The 7184-nt window shown below is 44.5% G+C and overlaps 1 non-coding gene across 1 annotated transcript; it reads left to right on the top strand.

Annotated features, from left to right (window-relative positions):
* Positions 1 to 6027: 6027 nt before the first annotated feature.
* Positions 6028 to 6102, top strand: Trnas-uga (transfer RNA serine (anticodon UGA)). Its single transcript has one exon. It is a non-coding gene; the product is annotated as a tRNA-Ser (tRNA).
* The last annotated feature ends 1082 nt before the right edge of the window (positions 6103 to 7184 follow it).

Genomic DNA, 7184 nt, shown 5'->3' with positions numbered 1-7184 from the left:
TCGAATTTTAAATCCACTCTTGAACCTTTTGTTTACTTCCGTCGTTGCTACATCGATGTATAAATTCAACACTGGGGGCGAAGGACTACACTCCTGTCTCATAACCTTCCTAATCAGAGCACTTCTTTGTTTGTGTTCCACTCGTTTTGTTCCATCTTGTCTCTAGTGTATACTGTGTATTACCCGTCTTCACTATAGCTTACCCCTATTTTTCTCAGCATTTCGAATATGTTGCACCATTTTACATTGTCGAAGCTTTTTCCTGGTCGACACATCCTATGAATCTGTCTTGATTTTTCTTTAGTTTTGCTCCCATTATCAACAGCAACGTGAGATATGCCTCTCTGGTGCCCGTACCTTTCCTAAAGCCAAATCGATCGTCATCTAATACATCTTCAGCTTTCTTTTCAGTTCTTTTGTATATTATTCTTGTCAGCAACTTGTATGCATAAGTTGTTAAGCTGATTTGTGCGATAATCCTCGCATTTGTCGGCTCTTGCAATCTTCGGAATTGTGTGGATGCTGTGTTTCGGAAAGTCCGATGGTATGTCGCCAGAGCCATACGTTCTACACACTAGCGTGTATATTCGTTTTCTTGCTACTTTCACTCCTCCCCCCCCACCCCCTCAGATTTTAGAAATTCTGATTGATCTATCCCATCGTCTTATTTTATCTTAAGTCTTTGAAAGCTCTGTCATCCACAAAGCGTTGTCTCAGAGATACCGACATATTACACGATGCTAATGCACCGCTGCCTCGCGGTGTACTCAGTGCTGTCATATGTGGTCGTGTCCTTGGACATTTACCGTTTTCTTAAGTGCGATTAAGGGACCACATTCTAAGCACGAAAAACACCACTCTCTCTGTGTTTCACTGCTGGTGCTATACGTAAAGGTAGGTGACTTCTTACACTGATTCCCCTACCCAGATCCTTCCATCGGATGGCCACAAGGTACAGAAATCATTTCCAGTCATTCACTGTCATGTGAAGTCCCTCTTTACACAACCCCGAGTGTCACTTAACACTGAGTACAGAAACGTGTGGCTCATGAGGAGCTGCTCGATCATTGTAACCCGTTCGTTTCGCCTTGATAACCACAGAAATTGCGCTAACTGGACTCTTGACAGCACTTTGGAACTCCACAGTGATTCCTTCCAACCATTTCATAAGATTTGTTGTAACAATCTTGCGCAGTGTTCGATGGTCCCTGTCCGTCATTACATCAAATCTGCCTGGTATTGGTCTATGTATGGTTGTTCCTTCACGTTTCTCCTTCACTATCACGCCACCATCAAGCGACCTGTGAACCTGTAGAAGGGTGAAACGTCCCTGACGGATCTGTTATTTAGGTGACATCCATAGAGGACATCCAAAGACTGGTCGACTTTCGAAGACACTGTTCTGTCTTGACACCCATTCTCTACTGGCAACACAATACTCACCGCCTGCTTTAATACTGGCGCATTCACCTCTCCTGCCATCTGGTGGTCAATTCCGCTTTACATGCGGGTATCAGGATATTATTGATCAGGTAGCGTACACCGTCACCTCTACGTCTTATCACACAGCGGACGCATCCGCAGCTGCACATACAGTTGGTGAAAGGACATCAGTGGGGACTAGATCATCACCGAGTTCTCACTAGGAATAAACAAAGCGAAGTAAAGAAAACAGTATTTTTTATTAAAGTTGTTACAAACTATCTACATTTCCTCTGTTAACTTTGCTGATGCACTATTCCTTTCTTAATCCAAATTTATCCTAAAACGTCTACGCCACGAACTGTTCCTTACAGGGGAAAACCGACGCCAATGGAGTAAGATAATAGGTGCATAACATCTTACCGTTAATGTGAAATATCAGACTCAAAGCTGTCCTCCTATGTCTTAGCATCACGTGCTCGTGAACACCTGTACCGCGTCCTCCGTCGCGAGTGCTAAAGAACAAGTGTGTTTTGAGCGGTATCGTCCCCTGACCACATCCTACAATGAGTGTATGTGCCAGGCAATTAGAGGCCTGAACCTCCGTCCACATTACTTCTCCTTTCAGTACAATCGTTTCAAGATGACTTGGTGGTGCACCATCTATCTTTCCCTATTTATCTTGATAATTTTTAACAAGTAAGGCATGCACAATTTACGGGATAGTTATAATTAAACTTTCGCTACTTGAGAGGGACCCGGTGAGAAAACGGGTGCTCGTAGGAGAATGAAACTTTCTGGAAGAAAGAAACATTTTAACTTCCACATGAGAGGGTTCAAGTCTGGTGATGGTGGTTACGGAGGAGAAAGTTTATGAGCGGAGCCGATACGAAAGGGGAATCCTTTTAGCGACGATATGGACCACAAATGGGACAATTCACCTACGTACACTGAGGTGACAAAAGTCATGGGATACGTCCTAATTTCGTGTCGAACCATATTTTCCCCGGCCTAGTGCAGCAACTCGAAGTGGCGTGGACCCAACAAGTCGTTGGGTGTCCCCTGTAGAAATCTTCAGCCTCGCAGCCTCTACAGCCGCCCGTAATTGCGAAAGTGTTGCTGGTGCAGTACGTCGTGCACGAATTGATGGTTCAAATGGCTCTGATCACTATGGGACTTAACAGCTGTGGTCATCAGTCCCCTAGAACTTAGAACTACTTAAACCTAACTAACCTAAGGACATCACACACATCCATGCCCGAGGCAGGATTCGAACCTGCGACCGTAGCAGTCGCGCGGTTCCGGACTGAGCGCCTAGAACCGCTTGCACGAATTGACTTCTCGATGATGTCCTATAAATGCTCGATGAGATTCACTTCGGTCGATCTGGGTGGCCAGATCATTCGCTCGAATTATCCCGAATGTTCTTCAGACCAACTGGCTCGGTGGCGTGGAGCATTGCCATCCATAAAAATTCAATCGTTGTTTGGGAACATAAAGTCCCTGAATAGTTGCAGGTGGTCTCCAAGTAGCCGAAAACAACCACTTTTTCAGCCAATGATCGGTTCGGTTGGACCATAGGATCCAATCCATTCTTTGTATATACAGCCCACACCATTTTGTTACCATCTATAGCTTGCATAGTACCTTGTAGATAACCTGGGTTCGTGGCTTCGTGGTGTTTGCGTCACACTCTAACCATACCATCACCTCTTACCAACTGAAATGGTTACTCGTCTCACCAGGTCACGGTTTTCCAGTCGTTTAGGGTCCAACGGATATGGTCACGAGCCCAGGAGAGGCGCTGCAGGCGATGTCCTATTACCGAAGGCACTGGCGTCTTTCGTCTGCTGCCAAAAGCCCATTAACGCCAAATTTCACCGCACTGTCTTAACGAATACTTTCGTAGTAAGTACCACATTGGTTTCGGCTGTTAGTTCACGCAATGTTGCTTGTCTGTTATACTGACAGCTCTACGCAAATGCCGCTGGTTTTAAGATAAAGCCGTCAGCCACTATGTTGTCCGTGGTGAGAGGTCATACCTGAAATCTGGCATTCTCGGCACTCTCCTGACACTGTGGATATCGGATTACTGAATTCCCTATGATTTCCGAAATGGAATGTCCCATGCACCTCAGCCTAACCACCATTCCGCGTTCAAAGTCCGTTAATTCCCGTCGTGCGGCCAAAGTCACTTCGCATACCTTTTCACATGGTTCTTCTGAGTACAAATGACAGCGCGATATTACCTCCATCTGTACATGTGCACATCGCCACACCATGACATTTGTCACCTCAGTTAAGTGTCTTCGACAAAGGGCATCTTGTTTTGGCCTGGTACCTGGGAACGAGCATCTGGGATACGGCGAAGCTGGTGGGCTTTTTAGGTGTTACTTTCTAGAGTGTGTATGGGTAGGCACACTTGACCGCGAAAGGCAAAGGCTCCGAGTTCGAATCCGGTCCGGAACGCAGTTTTAAGCTGCCAAGAAGTTTCATAACAACGCACAATGCGCTGCAGAGTGAATAATCAATTCTGGAAACATCCTTCACATTGTGCTTAAGCTTTGTCTCCGCAATATCCTTTTCTCCGGGAGCCCTTGTCACGCTAGTTTCGCTGGAGAACTTCCGTAAAGTGTGGAAGGTAGGAGATAAGGTACTGGCTGAAGTAAAGCTGTGAGTACGGGTTCTGAGTCGTGCTGGGAAACCTTGGTTAGAAACTGATTGTTGCCCATCCAAACGATGCCGCCTGTCGTAAAAATGTCTCATACATGGCAAGGATGTGAAAGGAATCACGCTTCTTACGTATCAGCTGTCAGCTGGTGGTTAAAATATGTTTATCCGAAGAAGAGGAGACCATTGATCAAGCACTCCCATGAAAAAATCTACTGGAATGAAAAGAAAACGGAAATTCAGTGTCTATGGGATTTTTATCAGTTAGACGCATCAGTTATAGCCAACTGCGAGAAGGTTAAGAAAATCAGAACTTTTACTTTGGAACGCAAACAACTGGATGGTCGTAAAATTCGAGTTAGAGTACCTCACACAGTACATGAAGAAGGAACCGACATGTAGCAGCTTAGCAACTTGAAAACCCAAGAGCAATAAGAAAAATAATAACGGAAATGAATTGATGGAAACACTGTCTCCAGACAAAGGAAAATGAAACAAGCGATTTTCAACTATTATGTAGAGTTAATGTCTGAGAAGGTCACAGACGGCAGGAACCGAGAGGAGCTGATAAACAACCTACATCGTAGACTCAACGCTGAGGAAGTCGAAACGCTGACAACGGCAGTCACTGAAGACGAGCAAGAAAGTGCCACACTTGAGAGCTCTACAAACAAGACCCCCTAACTCAGTGGTATTCCTGTAGAATTTTATCAAACGATCTTGCAGCTAATAAAATTTATGTTTTAAATATGTGTCAGGAACGACTTTTAACTTTCAAACCCCAGAGAAATTTTTAGAGGGAACAGTTGTTTTAATTCCTAAACATCAAGGTGGTAAAACAATCCACCGTCTACGATCAGTCACTCTTCTCAAGATTGATTAGAAGATTTTTGCTCGTACTTTAGCCCACAGGATTAAAAATGTGACTATTGAAACTTTGTTAGCAATCCTCGCATAACAACAGCGACAGCTAGTTATAAACGGCCAGACGATTGGGTGAAAAGGGTGTGCAGACGACGTTGGTTTTTTTCTTTTCTTCTTTTTTTGGTGACAAATGTAAGTGACCTGGGAGGGCGATGTAAATTATAAAGTACTACGAAAGTCTGTCGGGAGCCAAACACATCTCAAGGAAGTTTCCAGAATGAGATTTTCACTCTGCAGCGGTGTGTGCGCTGATATGAAACTTCCTGGCAGATTAAAACTGTGTGCCCGACCGAGACTCGAACTCGGGACCTTTGCCTTTCGCGGGCAAGTGCTCTACCAACTGAGCTACCGAAGCACGACTCACGTCCGGTACTCACAGCTTTACTTCTGCCAGTATCCGTCTCCTACCTTCCAAACTTTACAGAAGCTCTTCTGCGAAACTTGCAGAACTAGCACTCGTGAAAGAAAGGATACTACGGAGACATGGCTTAGCCACAGCCTGGGGGATGTTTCCAGAATGAGATTTTCACTCTGCAGCGGAGTGTGCGCTGATGTGAAACTTCCTGGCAGATTAAAACTGTGTGCCCGACCGAGACTCGAATTCGGGACCTTTGCCTTTCGCGGGCAAGTGCTCTACCAACTGAGCTACCGAAGCACGACTCAGGTCCGGTACTCACAGCTTTACTTCTGCCAGTATCCGCCTCCTGCCTTCCAAACTTTACAGAAGCTCTTCTGCGAAACTTGCAGAACTAGCACCCCTGAAAGAAAGGAGTCTTGGTCAGGCACACAGTTTTAATCTGCCAGGAAGTTTCATATCAGCGCACACTCCGCTGCAGAGTGAAAATCTCATTCTGGAAACATCCCCCAGGCTGTGGCTAAGCCATGTCTCCGCAGTATCCTTTCTTTCAGGAGTGCTAGTTCTGCGAGTTTCGCAGAAGAGCTTCTGTAAAATTTGGAAGATAGGAGACGGATACTGCCAGAAGTAAAGCTGTGAGTACCGGACGTGAGTCGTGCTTCGGTAGCTCAGTTGGTAGAGCACTTGCCCGTGAAAGGCAAAGGTCCCGAGTTCGAGTCTCGGTCGGGCACACAGTTTTAATCTGCCAGGAAGTTTCACATCTCAAGGAAATCTGGCATCATGAACGTCGGACAGGGGATAAATCCATAACAAGGACAATTATCAGTTATCACGAATCTGAAATACCTAGGGACTGATTTCAGACACAGCATACAATACACAAAAGTTGCGAACTATATGAAGCTCCTCACAGTCATTAGAACCAGTATTAAAGAACATGATATAAGAAAACTAGATGAGATCCAAAATGTTAATCTAGTAAATGTATACATAAACTGAAAAATCAGTCCTGCCAATATCACGTGGACTACCCCAAATAATTAATGCCACACTCGGGCACCCTGTCAGCCATATTCAGAGTTTTATAAATTCAAGCCCAAAACAGAAAGTGGAGGACTAAACCCTATGGCTGTCTCAAATGTCACAAGCTCTGAATAAAATGTGGAAAAAACGTCACATATGCTTAATGAGACACTTCTGGCCAATTTTAATCATCCCATACATGCGCCACACATTTCCAAAGGAATCTGTTCTCTAAAACAGTTATGTGCAAATAAAGCTTCCAGAAAAAATACATCATAAAAGCAAAGGAAATATGTGTGAATGATGGGAGGGAAGACCATAAATATCACTGAACGAAAAATTCAGATAGGAATTGGAAAGACACATGGAAAAATATGCGTAGTAAAGACCTGTCGTTGTAAGTCAAAGCTACGAGGTACACAGCAGTAAACAGGAAGATACCAAAGAACGCAGAGCTCCACACCATTCATCTCACTGACGCACCCATATGCACAACATACATATTAATAAATTGCGATTTAACGTCCTTGGACTAATGTACGGCTCTATTCCTTAAAACCGTGACTCGTAGATGTCTGTGCTTTATGCCCTGGAATGGTAGTGATCAGTCATTCCACCACATTGGTGATCCTGCAGTCAAATGGTTGAGGGTAGACACATAATGCGAGTTAAAGAGTATAGGACCAGGGAAGTCACAGTGATAAAGTACGCCACACTCCAGTTTTGTATTTTAAGTAACTGTTTTCCTCTTACTGAATGTCCATCCATAATGAAATGAATATGACTTCAT

Source organism: Schistocerca gregaria, chromosome 2 (assembly GCF_023897955.1).
Source record: "Schistocerca gregaria isolate iqSchGreg1 chromosome 2, iqSchGreg1.2, whole genome shotgun sequence".
NCBI lineage: Eukaryota > Metazoa > Arthropoda > Insecta > Orthoptera > Acrididae > Schistocerca > Schistocerca gregaria.
This window is presented reverse-complemented; position numbering and strand designations above follow the sequence as displayed.